Genomic DNA, 20,289 nt, shown 5'->3' on the forward strand with positions numbered 1-20,289 from the left:
TAGGAGTGTCCTCGTGTCATCTACTTCAGTCCTGCAGGTAAGTCAGACCAATTGCCTACCGTCTCCACTTATCTTTATCCTTCCAGTATGCTCTATCTTTGGCTGCCTTTTACCTTTCCTGGAATGCCTCATGCTCCCTCCCAACTTTGCACATGCTAGTCGCAGTTGGTCAGTTATCTCCTACTCATCCATTGGATCTAAGGTTGGTGTTATGGATTGAATTGTGTCCCCCCAAAATATGTGTTAAAGCCCTAATCCCAATGCCCGTAACTATGACCCTGGGTTTTCTTTTGTTACGCTAATGAGGTCATACTAGAATAGGGTAGGTCCTAAACCCAATCACTTCTAAGATGTGTCTTATCAAAAGAGTAGAATAGACAGAGAGACACACACACAGGGGAAGACAGATGCCATGTGAGGTCCCAACTACAAGCAAAGGAACCCCAGGTTGTGTAGAGACACCAGAAACTAGAAGAGAGGTCCACAGAAGGAGTCGACACGGCTGAGCCCGGGATTAGGACTTTTAGCCGCCCACTTGTATATTTCTTTGTTATGTGTCTCAGGAAAAGACAATTTTCAGTGCTGTCAGTGAGACAGAGGCATGGTATGCTGACCATGTTATCTAATTTTCATCTGGATTCTAGACTAACAGCTATGTTTTTTTAGAAAAACATGTATTTCCTCAGTGGTCAAAACCAGTATGTGAAACCAAGTGCCCCAAGGGCTCTTAACCAAGTAGCCATCTGCACCCCTTAAAATACACAGACTCAGGAAGAGTGCTGCCTCGGTGCTGTTGCCAACAAGATATTTTTGTAAGATAGACAAAGTAAATACACATAAGCATCTCGTGGCCATGATCTAAGCATTTAGTGAGACTAACCGTAATCACTAAATACACTATTAATAATCAGTAACCAATCAGAGTGTGAATATTATGATATTCCTTGATTTTTCTGTTATCATCCTCTCTATCATTTGGTTCCTCTTTTTACCCCATAAGAATACTGTATAACAAAACTGCCCCAGGACTACCCGGTTCCATTTTCAATGGGCTATGTGGTTCCCCAATGGCAATTGTTTAAACCCTTAATAAACCTGTTTTAACTTGAAACAACCTTCAAGTTTTTCTCTACAACATATGGCAGCACTAGGCAACTAAGACACTGAGGGAAAGCTTACCAAAAGCCCCAGAGAGGGCAAAGCCTCCTAATCTGTACTCTCATGGCATCATAATCTCCCTTTTCTATCAGTTACAATTTAATACTTAACGTCTAATTAATGTCTATCTCCTCTACTAACAGTACTGTATTTTTACAAAAATAACACACACCTTCTACGTTTGTTTGCCAACCGCTCCCTCCTCCTGCTAGGTATTTTCTGAAGTGCTCTATGCTAATTTTTTTATGTTTGTTTGTCAACTGTTCCCTCCTCCCTGGAGGTATTTCCTTAAACACGTTTTAATTAGCATTGCACACTTAAGAAAATACCTCTTGGAAGAAGGGAACAGTTAACAAATAAACGTATTAGGTGCACATTATTTGAGTTAAAATATAGTAAGTGCCATAGGGGCAAGAATTATGGTTTTTTGTTTGTTTCTGGTTTTGGCCCTTATTCTATCTCCAGCACCTACCAGACATATAGTAGATGCTCAATAAATATTTGTAGATTGAATGTATAGAGGCACAAATCATTGAAGGGGGAAGACAAATAACATTTATTGGGAGGCTGCCATATGTGCTTGATTTTGTGAGAAAGGAACCCCCCTCCCCTGTTTTTTCAGAAGAGGAAACATGTACTAAGGAGACTGATTTTTTCTGGGTAAGAATTTGAAACTAGACCTGTCTTAACATAAATCTGTTGTTTTTGTTAGCTGCCATTGAGTAGCCCCCAACTAATGGTGACCCCACACACAGCAATGTTGAACTGTTATGATCCATAGGGTTTTCATTGGCTGGTTTTTGGAAGTCGATTGACAGGCTTTTCTTCCTAGCCCATCTTAGTCTGGAAGCTTTGCTGAAACCTGTTAGGCATCATAGCAACACGCAAGCCTCCACTGACAGACAGGTGATACAAGAGCATAAATCCACTACTCTTTCTACCAAAGCCTTCCATTGTTGGTTTTTAATACCAGTGCATCATGAATTCCACTTCTTGGGGCTGAACACTGGTTGTATTGCCTCTAGGGCCGTCTCCTAGACTCCTAAAACCAAAATATATATATATATATATATATATATATATATATATATATATATATATATATATATATATATATATATATATATATATATATATATATATATATATGGAAACCCATTTTCTTTCAGTGGATTTCAATAAGACAGAGTAGAATTGCCCCGCAGGAGCAGCCGGTAGACTGGAACTGCTGACCTTTTGGTTAGCAGCCACAGCTCTTAACCACTGTACCACTCTAGACTACTAGTAGTGGTAATTTGATATCCTTCCTCAGTAACCATCCCATTATGGGGGAATCTCTGCTACCGGAAGTACTGCCTTGTTTCTTCTCTGAGTCCTTCTGGCTACAGCTGCTGCTTTGCCTCATCACCTCTCTGAACGGTTACCTGCAGTCAAAAGAATGGCCTTAGGGTTTTAACTAAACCCAACGAAGATGCCTGGACCAGCAACTTGATCCTTGTAAAATTAAGAGAACAGAAAATGTAATTTTTTTTTTTTTTTGAGAGGCATTAGGAGAAACACGTTTTGAAAGAAAGCAGAAACCCTAGAGAACGATTACGTGAATGAAGATTACCTTCCAACCAGGGAACGTGTTAATGGAAGTGCTGCAGCTACTTAAGAAACACTAAAAATGCAACCCGAGTGTTCCCGCTGCCCCGAGGGATGGGCAAACCTTGGGCAGATGGATTACACACTTCAAGCTACTCAAAGACAACTAGTCTGAAGGAATCATCTTTCAGGGCTCAGTGTCAGCTTTGTATACAGTTGGCAAGAGCATCAAGTGACTTTTATGCAAACTGTGACTTTAAAAAATTCTGCACAGTATTAAGTTTGGACAAGTGCATTGGCTGTCTTGATTCCATCCTTCCAAAAGTTGAACCATTGAGTCAGGACTAAAAGGCTCTCTTTGCAATGGAATTTCTGTGTTGTCGGACAAGACAATCTCTAGGGATCTAGGATGTAATGGAAGAGCCCTGGTGGCACAATGATTAAGTGCTCAGCTGCTAACTGAAAGGTCCCACCAGTGACTCCATGGGAGAAAAGAACGGTGATCTGCTCCCATAAAGATTCAAAACCAAACCAAGCCCTTTGTTGTCGAGTCTATTTCAACTCATAGTGACTCTATAGGACAGAGTGGAACTGCCCCATAGGGTTTCCAACCGCCGATATTTTGGTTAGCAGCCTGAGCTCTTAACCTCTGCGCCACCAGGGCTCCTCCATAAAGATTACAGCCTAGGAAACTTTATGGGGCAGTTCTCCTCTGTCCTGTAGGGTCAGTATGAGTTGGAATCTACTGGACGGCACAAAACGACAACAACAATTTAATCATAAGCATTATTCCTCTTTAGTTCATGGTCTGCCTTGTGTCAAAGATTAGTTCCTAAGTAAATCAGATGGTTTCGGAGAGTCCTGAGCCCCTGTGCATTTGGCTCCTAGCTAGAGTTGCCAGATTTAGCAAATAAAAATATGAGATATCCAGGTAAATTTGAATCATTTCCAATTGCTTATGCATTATACATTGAGATAAAAGAAAATATTGCATGGGATATATTATACTAAAAAATTACCCAGTGTTTATCTGAAATAAACTATAAGTGTGTAAGTAAATACCCATTTCTTTTTTCTTTTTTTTTAAATTGAATCCCCATTTCTTTAATTGGAGCCCATGGGTGGTGCAAATGGTTAACCGGTTCAGCTAGTAGCTGGAAAGGCTGGAGGTTCGAGTCCACCCAGAGGACCTTCAGAAGAAAGCCTTGGTGATCTACTTCTGAAATATCAGCTGTTGAAAACCCTACGGAACACTGTTCTACTCTGCCGAACATGGGGTCACAATGAGTCGGAATTGACTTGAAGGCAATTGGTTTGGGTTTTGTTTGTTCTTTTAATCGTATTTCCCTGATGATCTGGCTTTCCTTAACAGTTACTTCTTTTGCGGAATTTGCTTATAATATTGTTTGCAGTGACAGTCTGTGTTCCAGTTAAATTGTGACACAGATTCTCCAGTGGTCACCTCCAACTTACTTGTTCTTTTGTCCACTGAATATTCATTAATGTTAAATCACACTTGACATTAGCATAATGAACTGTTATACCCAACATGTACTGGCATAAAATTAACAACCCTAAGAAGCGATCTTCAGATTTGATTTGCCAAGTCACATAGTGCCATCTTTCCTGGTATAACTTCCTTTAACATCCTTCAGGATTATACTGAAACTTTTGGTAAACAAATTTTGTCTTGTCGACCGACAGAAAAAAAGAGCATTATGGCCAAGTTTTTTTCCTTCTTCTTCAAGACAATGCACCATGTTCCCTAGCTGGAAGAGTATTTAGTAGCATCCATGTAAAAGAATCGAATTCTTCAAGGGATAAAATCAAGCTCAAAGGATAGTCGTGGTAAGTTTCATAACAATTGTTAACTTTAAGTCAAAATTTCTTTTTCCTGTTCATAAGCAAGTTTGTCTCTTTTAAGAAGAGCCATGACAGTTAAAAGAATACATTTTTCTATCAATTCTTTCCCCAGCATGTTCAATGAGTTTCTTTAAGCAATGAAGTTTAATAACACTGTTGGTTCTTCTTTCAAGTTGCATAATTCTACTGCTAAAGAAGGAGACCCTGAGTGGCGAAAATCATTTAATGCTCAACTACTAGCCAAAAGGCTTTTCAAATCCACCAGGAAGAGGGACTTTGTAAGACAGACCTGGAGATCTGCTTCTGAGCGGTCACAGCCTTGAAAACCCTATGGAGCAGTTGTACTTTGCACACATAAAGTTGCCATGAGTCGGAATCAGGTCCACGGCAACTAACAACAGCATTGCTAAAGAGATACTGAAAACTATGATGGTGGAATAAGTAGGTTTCCCTCAATGGGTTGTTTAAACAGTCAACAAGAATTCCGGGGACATTTCTTTCAGAATTAAAGTATAATTTTAGTGCTTCAAACAAACAGGATTCTCTCAACTGCTTTTGTTTAAGAAACCCAATGGGTTTTTTGATGCAAGATAAAAAACACCAAATGCCAACAAAATTGCAAAAATTCTTGAACGCTCAGCCCAAACAGTAAATGCTAAAGTAGGAGAACAATTTCATAACAATTACTTCATTGTCTAGTTTAAGGACTTCAGGTGCTGTCTCAGTGGCGCTGTACAGATATGAGCAGGACATCCAGCACCTTCCATTGCATCATCCATGCTTGGCTTCAACTTTGAATAAACAATGCCTGCACCATTATGCAGCTATTCACTAAGTTTTGTATTTGTATTATCTCCACCAAAAAGCAGTGAAATTTTTCTTATTAATTCTTAACTCAGTAAGAGTCTCTGCAGAGATTTGTTATGTTTTCGAACTCTCTTGGAAGGACTTTTACTCACAGTAGCCGTGTAAGATAGATGTTTTTCACACACACACAAATATATATACATTTATATATATATTGGAAACCCTGGCGGAATAGTGATTAAGTGCTATGGCTGCTAACCAAAGGGTTGGCAGTTCAAATCTGCCAGGCACTCCTTGGAAACTCTATGGGACAGTTCTACTCTGTCCTATATGGTCGCTATGAGTCGGAATCGACTCGATGGCACTGGGTTCTTGGCTCTGGGTATATATACATTGCATCAGCAAAGGGAAATTTTTTCTGCAATGTGATTGCTTGCATTTGTGGCTATGCCTTAAAACAGTGAGATATTGAGTTCTTTGATAATCTCTGTAATAATAAATGTTAGTTATTACTTTTTTTATTATGCAATAGATTTTGTGTTGGCACTTAAAAATTTGATTGCAATTTTGGAATCAGAAAATACTTCTGGTAGCAGAAGTCGTAAAAGGTACTGTGATGGTTAAGATTGTGTGTCAACTTGGCTGGGCCATGATTCTCAGTGTTCTGCCAGTCATGTGGCACTTCCCTGTTGAGATTTGATATGTGATCACCCCCATGATTGGATCTACTATGAGTAGCCAGTTGGTTGAAGAGGAGTTTCCTTGGGCTCGTGGCCTGCATCAAGTATAGGTGGACGTTTTGGCGGGGCTCAGGGGCTTTTGCTTGTTCTGGATCCTGCAGCCGGCTCCTGTTGGTCTGACCTCTGGTTCTTGGGACTTGAGCTAGCAGCTTACCTGCCACCTTGCCTGCTGAGCTTGGGTTTGCCAGCCCCTGTGGCTATGTGAATTAGAAGCAGCCTCTATCCTGACCCATGGGTTTGGGACAACCTTGTGAGCCATTTCCTTGATATAAATCTCTATATATATACATGTACATATTTATACACTTTACCGGTTTTGCTTCTCTAGAGAAACAAAGCAGCCTAAGACAGGTACCTTCTTACTGTTGTTGTTAGATGCTGTCTAGTTGGTCCCCAACTCATGACAACCCCATGCACAAAGGAATCAAACTATCGTGATCCATAGGGTTTTTATTTGCTAATTTTGGAAGTAGATTCCCAGGGCTTTCTTCCTAGCCCATCTTAGCCTGGAAGCTCCACTGAAACCTGTTCAGCACCGTAGCAACACACAAACGCCCGTTGCCAGACAGGTGGTGGCTACGGCTGTAAGCCTGGAGTCAAACCCAGATCTACTGCATAGAAGGTGGGTATTTTACCACAGAACCACCACTGCCTCATAGTTAGTTAAATAACCATAATGCCTTAAAACACAAAACAAATAAGCAAACAAAAAAACATGAAAGTTTTCATTTATTGAGCTCTGTGTCAATGAGTTCTATGTCACTGCCTGACCCTATGGTAAGGACTTTACAGATATGATCTCATTTAAATGCTTATAACAACACTTAAAAAAAGTTGCCATGGAGTAGATTCCAACTTCCAGTGACATCACGTGTGTCAGAATAGAACTGTTTGGAAGTAGATTGCCAGGCTTCTCTTCTTGAGGGGCCTCTGGGTATATGTGAACTCCCAAACTTTTGGTTAGGAGCCTGCTGTTAAACTGTTTGCACCACTCATGGACTCCTAACAACACTTAGAGGTAGGTATTATCCCCACTTTACAGATGAGAACACTGAGGCTAAAAATGTTTAAATGACTTTCTTGAGTTTACAAAACTAGAAAGGGAGAATAAGGATTCAGCTAGTCTGTCTGATTTCAAAGCCTTGTTTCTTAACTTCTCTTCATATATCCCACAGCTCAAGTTTTCCTTCCGAAGAATCTAAATATATGAAGCTTTCCATCTTATTCCCAAGCTCCATAATATTGGCGATGGAGAATGACTTCTTAGATTCATGCAAAATATACTTCTATGATGAATGGGTTTTCTTTTCCTCTCTCTCTGTTTTGTGTTAAATAGATATATAACAAAACATTTGCCATTTCCAAGGTTTTTACATGTACAGTTCAGTAACATTAATTACATTCATCATGTTGTCCAATTGGTACCACTATTCATTTCCAAATTTTTGCTTTATCTTTAACAGACACTCAATGTTTCCTGAGCAATGAATTCCTCTTTCCTTCTCCCTCCCACCCACCCCTTGTAACCACTAATAAACTTTGGTGTCTAAACACTTACCTAAACTAGATATTTCATATATGTGGAATCCTATAATATTTGTCCTTTTGTGACTTATTTCACTCAGCATAATGTTTTCAAGTTTTGTCCATGTTGTAGCATGTATCAGGGCTTCTTTTCTCTTTACGGTTGAGCAGTATTCCATTGTATGTGTGTACCACATTTTGTTTATCCATTCATTTGTTGATGGACATTTAAGTTGTTTCCACCTCTTGACTATTGTGAATAGTGCTGCAATGAACATCGGTGTACAAGTATCTGTTTGCATTCCTGCTTTCAATCCTTTTGACTGTATACCCAAGAGTGGAATTATTGGATCATATGGTAAGACCATGTTTAACTTTTTGAGGAACCACCAAACAGTTTTCCACAGTGGCTGTACCAGTTTACAATCCCTCCAGCAATGGATGAGAATTACAATTTCTCCACATCCTCACCAACACTTTTTGTTGTCCTTTTTTTTTTTTTAAATCATAGGCATCTTAGTGGGTGTGAAGTAAAGATGCTCAGTGTCTCATCAGTCATTAACCAAAAAGACCAAACCTGTTGCCATCGAGTTGATTCCGACACATAGCATCCCTGTAGGACAGGGTAGAGCTGTCCCATAGGGTTTCCAAGGAGTGGCTGGTGGATTCGAACTGCTGACCTTTCGGTGAGCAGCTGGGCTTTTAACCACCAGGGCTCCCATTAGTCATTAGAAAAATGCGAATCAAAGCCTCCTTAAGTTTTTTTATTCTCCCTCCCTTTGGTTTGTTTGTTCACCAATCTATTAAACATATATCGACTACTTACCATGGGCTAGACACTCTGCTGGTGCCAGAAAAGGAAATAGGGCCCTGCCCTTGGTAAGACTCAGCCTCGGTCCGTAGGCAAAGAACAGACGGTTGTGGTTTCAGGGAAGCTCCCAAGGACCCTCCCAGCAGGAAAGACATGATACTCTTAAATAACAATTCAAGGAGGGATTATTAAGGTGTATCCCTTACAAAGGTGTAGGCAGGATATAGAGATGTCACAGGTATTAGTGTTGGACCCTGAGGCACCAAGAAACATAATCTTCTTACAGCAAGTGTAGCCATGCCTCTTTCCTGCTAGGTTATTCAAACTGGGTCCAAATTAAACTCTTCTAGTTTGAAAACGAGTTTTGCCAAATCTATGTGTGTGAATGCCCCTCAGATTTTGTTTTTGGTAATGCTAAGGAATGGCATGTATAAATGCTCTCATTTCTACCAACATCAAATACTGCTTGGTGACAGGAGTCTTCTTGATGTTTCAGTTACCTTCTCTGGAAAATTCTCTCATGCTTTTCACTACAGTTTTCAGCTTTCCCAAGTAGTCCCTGGGCAGCTCAAATAGTTAAGCAATCAGCTACTAACAGAAAGGCTGGTGGTTTGAACCCACTCAGAGAAAGAAAGACCTGGCAATCTGCCACTGAAAGGTCACAGCCATGAAAACTCTATGGAGCACACTTCTCAGCAACACAAGAGGTCACCACAAGTCGGAACCGACTAGGCGGCAACTGGGTGTTTTGTTTTGTTTTGGCAGCTTTCCGAAAGACTCTACTTTTAGACCAACCACTCCTCTTCCTGAAGTGATCAAACTATCTATTGCTTGCAGTGAACATCTTTTACTCCATTTTATTAATATGTCCTTCTCTTACACATTTCAGAGACCATCTAAATTATTGCTTGGCTCAGAGATGTATTACTTATCAATTTCTCCATAACAAATTACCCTCAGAACTCAGTGGCTTATAGCAAACATTTATTACCTTTCAATTTCTGCAGATCAAGAATTCAAGAAAGGTTTAGCTGGATAGTTCTCAATGAGTCTCTCATGATAATGTAGTTAAGATGTCAGCTAGGGCTGCAATAATCTGAAGGCTTGAACAGGGCTGGCAAATCTGCTCATAAGATGGCTCACTTACTTGGTTATAGAAACCTCATTCCCTAGCTACACAGGCCTTTCCACGGGCTGCTTGATGTGTCCCCAGGGTGTCTACCTCCAGAGTAAGTGATCCAAGACAGAAAGGTTGAAGTTGCAATGCCTTTTATGAAGCTACACACCATCATGACCACCATACGCGATTCATTGGAAGTAAGTCACCAAGTCTAGCCCACACTCAATGCAAGAGAGATTAAATGCCACCTTTTGAAGGGAGGAGTGCCAGGGAATTTGTGGGCATATTTTAAAACCATCACAACTGGCACATAGACTCACTGCTCATGAATCCACTAAATCAAAAGACTTCTCTCAAGGCTTCTTTCAGAAGCAGATTGCCAGGCCTTTCTTCTGAGGAGCCTAACGGTGGGTTCAAACTGCCAACCTTTTGTTTAGTAGTTGAGTGCCACTCAGGCACAGCCTAGCAGTCCTTAAACCAAACCTGTTGTCATCAAGTTGATTCTGACTCATGGAGACCCCATGTGTTACAGAATAGAACCAACCTCCATTGGATTTTCTTGGCTGTAATCTTTATGGCAGCACATTGCCAGGCCTTTCTTCCATGGTGTTGCTAGATCAGTTCAAACCCCCAATCTTTCAGTTAGTAGCCAAATGCAAACCGTGGATTTTAGGTGGTGCTAAATGTGACCTTTGGCCATTATTAGAAGAATATCTTTCATAATGAGAAAGCACATAAAAGCAAGGGGGTGACAAAAGAACCAGAGTAAGAGGGGAAAAACATTTATATTTGGTTTTAAGTAACTCTTAGTGGAGTGGAGAATGCCTGGAAGTAAAGGTCAATGACAAATCTCAGTAATATCAATAAAGGACTTCAGCATGCTGAATAACCATCACTCATCTCTATTTGTCGTACTGTGGTGGCTTCTGTGGAAGACAGCTACCTGGCCAACTGACTAGAAGAGATCCATATTTGTGCCCATTCCAAGGGTAGGTGATCCAACAGAATGTGGAAATTATCAAGCAATATCATTAATATCACAAGCAAGTAAAATTTTGCTGAAAATAATTCAAAAACAATTGCAGTAGTACATAGACAGGGAACCGCCAGAAAATCAAGCCAGATTCAGAAAAGGACGTGGAACAAGGGATATCATTGATGATGTCAGATAATCTTGGCTAAAAGAAGAGAATACCTGAAAGACGTTTACCTGTGTTTTATTGACTATGCAAAGGTATCCGACTGTGTGGATCATAACAAATTATAAATAACGTTGCAAAGAATGTGCCTGTGAGGAGCCTGTACATAGACCAGGAGGCAGTCGTTTTAACAGAATAAGGGGATCCTGTGTGGTTTAAAGTGAGGAAAAGTGTGTCAGTGTAGCAATCTTTCACCATACTTATTCAGTCTGTATGCTGAGGAAATAATCTGAGAAGCTGGACTATATGAAGAAGAATGAGATATCAGGATTGAAAGAAGACTAACAACCTGGGATGCATATGTGACACAACCTTATTTGCTGAGAGTGAAGAGGACTTGAAGCACTTACTAACGAAGATCAAAAACTATAGCCTTCAATATGGATTCCACCTCAATTTAAAAAAAAAAAATTCTCACAACAGGATCAGTAAGTAACATCATGATAAACAGAGAAAAGATTAAGACTGTCAAGGATTTCATTTACTTGGGTCCCCAATCAACACCCATGGAAGCAGCAGTCAAGAATTCAAATGACATATTGGATTGGGAAAATCTGCTGCAAAAGGCCTCTTTAAAGTGTTGAAAAACAAAGATGTCACTTTGAGGGCTAAGGTGTGCCTCACTCAAACCATGGTATTTTCAATCACCTTATATGCACGCAAAAGCTGAACAATGAATAAGGAAGACCAAAGAAGAATTGATGTCTTTCAATTATGGTGATGGGGAAGAATATTGAATATATCATGGACTCCCAGCAGAAGAATGAACAAATCTGTCTTGGAAGAAGTACAGCCAGAGTGCTCCTTGGAAGCATGGATGCGGAGACTTCATCTCACATACTTTGGACATGTTATCAGGAGGGGCGAGTCCCTGAAGAAAGACATTGTGCTTGGTAAGGTAGAGGGTCAGCAAAAAAGAAGACTCTGAATGAGAAGGATTGACACAGTGCCTGCAACAATAGGCTCAAACATAGCAACAATCTTGAGGATGGTGTAGGACGGGGCAGTGTTTCATTCTGTTGTACATAGGGCTGCTATGAGTCACAGCCAACCCAACACCATCTAGTGTGCAAGCACACAAACACACACACACACACACACACACTGAATAAGAAGGAGCTTTTGTGGCTCAGTGGTTAAAGCACTCAACGGCTAACAAAAGGTTAGCGATTCAAACTCACCAGCAGCTCCATGAGAGAAAGATGTGGCAGTCTGCTTCTGTAAAGATTTACAGCCTTTTTTTTAAAACCCTGAGGTAGTTGTACCCTGCACTACAGGGTCGATATGAGTCAGAATTGACTCGATGGCAAAGGGGTTTTGGTTATGCTGAGTACGAGTGTAAATGCAGGTTCCTTCATAATGAAGCCCAGCATAACGGAAGGTTAACTGAATTAATCAGTCCCTCTAGGATAAGTTTCATAGATTTATCAACAGATGTCGGAAACAACACAAAGAAGCTGCGATAAATTTTAGGCAATCCACAAATTCAAGCCACACATTTACAGAATTCTAGAAAATGGTCTTTTGCAAAAGTAGAAGATGAGATAGGAAGGAACGAAAGAGAACAACTCATGGTGACTAGTTACCTAGTAGGAATGATTGTGGTAGTTATGGTGCTACCTCCAATTTTGTTTTCACCATGAATTGTCCCATGATTGTCTCACCTCTGCCACCCCCAAGACCCTTGGTATTTGCAATTGTTAAGTGGAATGGTAATATGCCTGATGATATGGCTTATGTATTTTTACTACAATAAAAAAAATTAAAATAATAAAAATGAATTATAGAACGTAAACTTTTCCCTCCCATAATATCTTGGGTAGTTCTTGAATTATGTAATACGTGAATAGTATTACACCAATTTAAATAGCTTTAAAATCCAAATTATGCACTACAAAGCAAAAGAATTATAATGTGCCTGTGTTGATATGGAATTCAGTGAGATGTAGCACTAGTGCGATGAGATGATGGATTGATTTTTAATACTTTTTTCATTGACTTGCACTTTGGAAAGAGCACCTGTATTTCTCCCTTCTGTCTGTAGGATCAAAAACTAAAATAGCTATAACACTTCTCAGAATCATATGCAATTTGCCTTGAGATTCAGGATGGTGCAGATGGAGATGAATGGTGGCAGCCATGCTCGGGAATATTTTGATTGATGATCCTTCCAATTTCCCTTTTTCCAAGGAGTACCCACTTGGATTTCCAAGGATTAAAAATAAGGCTTACAGACACATGATCCATGATTATAAAAACTTTACAGACTATGCCAAGAACCTTCAAGGCAGAAATAAAAATTTAAATTAGCAGCAAACCAAAATCTCTATGATATCTAACAGATAGCTAGTTAATAGCTGCCTTTCTTGTTCGGTGTATCAATTATTTGGACATCAAGTACCAGTTCTATGTTTGTAGCTACAAGACAGAGTGTCTGATCACTAGGTCCCTAACCAATCACAACTTAAAAATTGAAATCACTATGGTAAACATTGGTTTATTGATATAAGAGGATTATAGAATGGGACTATTTCTGTCTTAATTTTAAGCACCTCTAGGACATGGACTCGAGCATACCAATGATCTTGAACATGGTGCAAGAACAGCTAACACTTCATTCTGTTGTATGTGGGCTTGCTGTGAGTTGGAGCCAACTTGACGGGAACTAACAACAACAATCTCTAGGATAAATACAATTTATCAAAGGGAATATGGGACAAATATTTGTATGAGTAATTTACACAAGAAACGATGGAGAACTAGTTCCATCATTGGACCCTATCAACTATGAACAGTGGGGATGTTTCTCTGGAAAGAGCTCTGTACCATTCTGTGAGTTCCTAATTTTCCAAATAAAAATAATTAAAATTATTATTATTTTTTTTTTTAATAGGAAGGAGAAAAAGGCATTACCTTCTTCACCTAAAGCCTAGTGAAAGGGGATGTCATGGGACCACTTGGGAGCCTTCAGAAACCATCTCTTCTGGCCAGAGAGCTGAAAATACAAAAAATAACTTCACTTATTTTGGTCAGTGTCTTCTCCTGGACATTCTGATTACTGAACTGAGATCATCTCCATGACTCAAAATTACTTTTGGGATACCTATTACCTAAGAATGACTGAAAAAGTCAAGAGACCTGCAAAGTTTTCATCCAGTGGCATTATACAAGATTCCTCCACCAAATATACTTTAAAGGTGTTTAAAAAAAAAAAAAAAAACCAAACCCACTGCCATCGAGTCGATTCCGACTCATAGCGCATAGTGACCCTATAGGACAGAGTAGAACTTCCCTGCAGAGTTTCCAAGCAGTGCCTGGCAGATTCGAACTGCCAACCTTTTGGTTAACAGCTATAGCACTTAACCACTACACCACCAGGGTTTCCTTTAAAGGTGTAATGGGAGACAAAAAGTAAACTTGTGTTTGATTACCATGCATGCTTGTTAGCATATCAGGGATGTATGTAATAATACCAAGGACTTTCCCGTGTTAACTGGACCATATCCACTGTATTCAAGAGCCAAATTCTCACAATGTCAAGTCAGAATGAAGAATAACCAAAAGATCAAACTCCTAGGATTGGAGATGTCCACTTTGATCTCTGTAATTGGGACTATCAGATTTGGACAAAATTAACCAATAGGTGGTCACTGCGGTAGAATAATCCTGGGGTTAAAAAGGCTACTGACCAACTTACTGATGTCTTCAATTATGTAATTAGATATTTACATCTTCCGTTTAAGAGTTTATTTCCTTTTAAACGCAAACAACTCTGGATATTCTCCCCACCCCACCCCCAATCTTGTTTTCTTATCTTTTCTCTCAACTAATTATAATGACACATTAAGTCTCCTCTGCCCTATATAACTCAATGAAAGTGAGTTTATTAAATACCTTATTGAAAAGAGATTTTTCAAGGAAGAAAGGAAATGAGGATACCAGGCTAAAAGAGAAAGACCAGAGATAAGAGATCCTTTAAGGGAAGAAAAGAAAAGACCAGAGTGTAGAAGATGAACTTTAACTGCTGAAAAATTTTGTCAAGGCCTGGACCTGAGAGTAGAGTCACATGCTCAATACTACTGTGTCTCTTTCTTCCTGGGGGCTGCTATGACCACCCCCTTAGCCACCAGACGATTCCTCTAATGTACACCCATTTAAACAAATCCAGGGCTACCGATGCTATTCATGCCTTTCACAGTATTAGAGCTCAATGAACTCTAGGCCCTTTCCGGATGGAGTGTCTTGAGGAAGAACTTACCAGGTAGAAAAAGGGGTCTCTGAGAAGTTTGAAAAGAAACTACTTATAAGATAATAAAGTAAATTGAAGGAATCAAGAGTTCTGTCTTCAAAACGACAGCAGATACGATCACATGAGACATTGTCCTTCTTTTGGATCTAGAGCTGGACAAGTTCTCTCAGTATTTGGTGTCCAGGCTCAAGTTCCACCCCTCCTTTTTACACTTTTCCAAATTTCTGGTGGGTTGTTAAATGTATCAAGCGGTTCTTGAAGAACACCCTAAAAGGCTAGCAGGTGTGTTGGTTAATATTATCAGCCCAGATATAAGAAAGATGAGGGTTCTCAGTGGATATGTGCAGTTTGTCATCCATCACCTCTTAGGACAATGGGTGTTGTTGCTAACTGCCATCATGTTGGCTCTGACTCATGGCAACCATATGTATAACAGAACTAAATGGTACCCAGGCCCATGCCAGCTTCATGATTGTTGGTATGTTTGAGTCCATTTTGTGAATATTGGTTGGCCCATCTTACTGAGGGTTTCCCTTATTTTCTCTGACCCTCTAGTTTACCAAACATGATGTCCTTTTCTAACAATTGTTTTTTCCTGGTGATGCATCCAAAGTTGGCAAGATAATGGATGGCGCTCACCTAAAACACATTTGGAGAGATTTAAATTTGGCGTCCAAAGACCAACATTATTCCATTGTTATTTCCCGTAAATCAGAGTTATTAATCAACACAAACGGGTGACTTACAGGATGTCTGGAGATAGAAAAAAATTACCAATAATTTCTAAGATTATGTTCTCTGTTTCTCTTCTTTATCATCTTCTTAAGAATGATTTCAGCTTCTAATTCAGTAATTGCTGTGGTTCCAGTGTAAGACCTAATGGCATCTCACCAAAGGGTGTGCCCATCAATGCCGATCCCAAACCAACTACTTCAATCTTTCTGGCCCAAGATCTGGCATGGCTCCCCAAGCATAAGAATCGAGCCAACTTGGCGTAGAAATGGATCAAGTTCTAACAGGGACACACGCATAAAACTAGTGGAGGGTACCCTGAGTGTATCATTGGTTTCATCAGTATTAGGGTACAGTATTTCCTGCATTAAGATGCTCGAGGTTGGTTGAAAGCGTGTTCTACATTCTCATGTAAATTATCTCAGATACCAGCTGGACATGGTCATGAGGTAGGTGATGACAGTTCCTTATCCACAATCATTCACCTTAAATTGCACTTGGGCATCTGTTATGCATTTAGTCTATTCTCTGTATTTTTGTTATTATTGCTCCATGTGAGGAAGAATGTATAGACAGAATATTTGCTTGCCAGTAGTAATAACTAAAACATGTAGCATCATAGTAAGAGGGAAAGTGGTTTGGTGTAAAACTCACATGGTTGGGGAAATGTTGAGCAGCTCACTGAGCCCAGACATGAGCCAAAGCCATCCTTAAACTGCATCAGAGAAAAAGAGATTTTTTTGGGGGGGGATGGTTAAATTATCCATGGGAAAACAAGTCTAGCCAAGAGATGGCTTAACTGGAACTAGGCTACCGAGATTGTTCTAGAAAAGAAAAGCAGTATTTGTAAGAGAGAGGAAAAAACTTTCTGAAGTGATGAGGGATGATGAGACCAACTAAAAAGAAAATTGAAAGAGGTGGTAGACTGTTCCCATGAAATTAGGGAGGAGGCTGAAACGATTAAACAACAAAAATCACAGAATATTAATATTAAAATTCTTCATTTTGCAGGTAAGTAAACAGAGACCCACAGCACAGAGGTGAAGTGGTTTGTCTAAAGTCTAAAGTCTGAGTTGCATCCAGAATCTCGTTTTCAAAAAAAAAAAATTCTTACACAACTGCTTCACTTAGAGAAATCAAGTTCAGTTGAGATCAAAACACGTTTATTTTGACTTTCTGTATCCGTTAGGGTACAGTCAGAAAAACAGAAGCCACGCTAGATATTTCAGAAAGAGTGAATTCACTATGAAAAATGCATTACAGAATTGTTGGATGACCAAAAGATAAAAAGAGATCCTGGGAGAGCCAGATAGTAGAAATTTCAGCAAGCAGTTACCACTCCTCGAGTTGAGGAGACAAAAGGGAAGAGATGTAGCCAAAAGGTGAAAAGAACCTAAATGCCCATCAACAGATGAATGGATAAACAAAATGTGGTATATACACACAATGGAATATTACTCAGTCATAAAGAGAAATGAAATCCTGACGCATGCACAACATGGACGAAAGTTGAAAACATTATGTTGAATGAAATAAGTCAGTTTCAAAAGGACAAATACTGTATGATCTCGCTCCTATGAAATAAGCAAATATACAGAAAACAAAGATTCTTACTGCTTACCAGGGGCAGGCGGGAGGGGGAAAGGAGGAGTTTTTTTTTTTTGCTTAGGGGACATTGAGTGTATGCTAATGGTGGTGGAATAATTCGGAAAAGGGTAGTGATAATGGTTGCACAATACAAAGAATATAATCAATGTCACAGAATTTTACATGTAGGAATTGTAGACTGTTTTGATGTGTATATTTTCATCTCAATAAAAAGAGGAAGGAGGAGGAAGGGATTGGGAGGTTCAGAACTGAGGGTCTTGGAGGAGGGATCCCTTTCAAGATTACAGAGCTGAGTAGAGAAATCTGGGCTTATGTCCATCTACTAAGTACTTCATCCTAGAAATGCGAAGAGGAATAAGGCAGAGGAAATACTAGCATGGCAGATTCCCCAGGCACTTTGGGAACCCAGAGAAGGGATTCCTCAGAATCATTGTAAAGACCTGACTCAGCACAGTGACTCTCAGACGTTCCAAGCCCAATTTGAGATCCACAACTGGGAATGACCTTAACACCAAACATCAGGCAGTCCAACCCTTGAAAACACTACTGCTTCAGGTGAAACGAAGGAAATTAACAGCAGGACTCCTACTCGTAGGGCTGTGCTCTAATCAAAGGGCACAGGCTGCCTGTACTTATCCATGCAGTCACTCCAGGACTCAGATGGTTAGTTGTGCAAAATGGACAGAGGAAACTGCAGCGACTGGTCTGATTGCTGGGAGTTCTTGTGTGCAGTGTCCAAGATGAACCAAGCACAGACAAGTGGAGGGGAACCCAGTGTGCATGGTGGGCACCCAAGGAGGCCAGCAGTCAGAGCCCATGGTGCCCGGTACTGGGACTTCCTGCAGGACCCTGGCTGGGGGAATAGAGCTCATCAGATTGCAATTCCTCCACAAGCCTGTCATGGATTGAATTATGTCCCCCCAAAAATGTGTATGTCAACTTGGGTAGAACATGGTTCCAGTATTCCGTGGTTGTCCTCCATTTCGTGATTGTAATTTTATGCTTAGAGGATTAGGGTGTGATTGTAACACCACCCTTACTCAGGTCACCTCCTTGATTCAGTGTAAAGGGAGTTTCCCAGGGGCGCGGCCTGCACCACCTTTTTCTCTCAGGAGATAAAAGGAAAGGGAAGCAAGCAGAGAGTTGGGAACCTCTTACCACCAAGAAAGCAGCATCAGGAGCAGAGCATGTCCTTTGGACCTGGGAACCCTGCACCTGAGAAGCTCCTTGACCAGGGGAAGCGTGAGGACAAGAACCTTCCTCCAGAGCCAACAGATAGAGAAAGACTTCCCCTGGACCCAACGACCTGAATTTGGACTTGAAACCTACTAGACTGTGAAGAAATAAATTTTTCTTTGTTAAAACCATCCACTTGCAGTATTTCTGTTATGGCGGCACGAGATGACTAAGACAAAGCCCTTCTTCAATCCACAGTCTAACTTAAATCCTCCTCGTCTCTATTGAACATTCTTCTATTGTATGATTGTACTATTAAAACTACAATCAATTAATTACAAGAATTTGTTATAATGCCCATTTTCTTCAATACACTCTAAATTCCTGAGGCCAGAGGCCGTGATCTTTCTAGTTTACTCCTATATACACACAGTGCCTACAAAATTCTAGTGGAGCAATAAACGCCAATTCTCCCAGTACAGATTTCCTAACCTGATCTGGATTTCTCCATCAATTAGGAAGAGCCCTGATGCCACAGTGGTTAAGAGCTATGACTCCTAACCAAAAAGGTTGGCAGTTCGAATCCACCAGCTGCTCTTTGGAAACCCGATGGTAGTTCTACTCTGTCCTACAGGGTCGCTATGAGTCAGAACCTACTAGACAGCAATGCGTAATGATTTTTCAATTAAGAAACACGATTTGCACTACGTGAACCCCAGGCAGTTAAGTACAGTTCCTCAGATGGGCAGTGCACAAAGGCATCGGATAGCGGGAGGTGGGAGGAACTGATATCTAGTTCATGCTCCACTTGCCAAGCTGTGTGCCCCAGTGCAGGCAGTGGTGCCAGGGGAGGGATATCTTTTTCTTAGCATAAAGGCATGGCTGACTTGCAAGTCTCGATCCTATGGCTGTGCTGACCAGTTGTTGTTGCTAGATGTTGTTGAGTCAATTTCCAACTCATAGCTGCCCCTTGTGACAGAGTGGAACTGCCCTATAGGGTTTTCTAGGCTGTCATCTTTACAGGAGCAGATCGCCAGGTCTTTTCTTCCATGGAACCACTGGGTAGGTTCGAACTGCCAACTTTTCGGTTAGTAGATAATTGCTTAACCTTTGTGCCACCAGGGCTCCTCTGTGCTGCCCAGAGGAGGTGCTTTTTTAAATTCACACATAGGTATCATCTAGTATTCATTTTACAGCACTGATTGCAAGCCAGCCCCACTGGCTTAGTTGTCATTCAGGCATCCCTAGGGAGCACAGCTTCGAGGAGCAACTGCTCAACTATCTTCATGCTTTTCTGCTTAACTCTGGTGGATACGAATAGAGCTACAAACAGAAAAGACCAACAAAGTCAAGGTCAAAGGAGATAGCAGAGACAGGAGCACAGAATATGTGAAATAAAGGACAGAGGAGAAAGAATTTAGACATATTTTTGTCACTTTTGAATAACATTGTATTATTTTTATTGTTCATTGTTTATCCAAAAAATATTTACTACAAGCTTGCTATTCTAGCACTTAGGGTGGAATATGACCAAGACAGACTAGAGTGCATTCCTGCATTCATGGAGCTTAGATTCTTGGGACCACCGCTTGAAGGACTTACTGATGAAGATCAAGGACTATGGCCTTCAGTATGGATTATACGTCAACATAAAGAAAACGAAAATCCTCACAACTGGACCAACAAGCAACATCATGATAAACAGAGAAAACATT

The sequence above is a fragment of the Elephas maximus genome, chromosome 9, assembly GCF_024166365.1.
Source record: "Elephas maximus indicus isolate mEleMax1 chromosome 9, mEleMax1 primary haplotype, whole genome shotgun sequence".
Lineage (NCBI taxonomy): Eukaryota > Metazoa > Chordata > Mammalia > Proboscidea > Elephantidae > Elephas > Elephas maximus.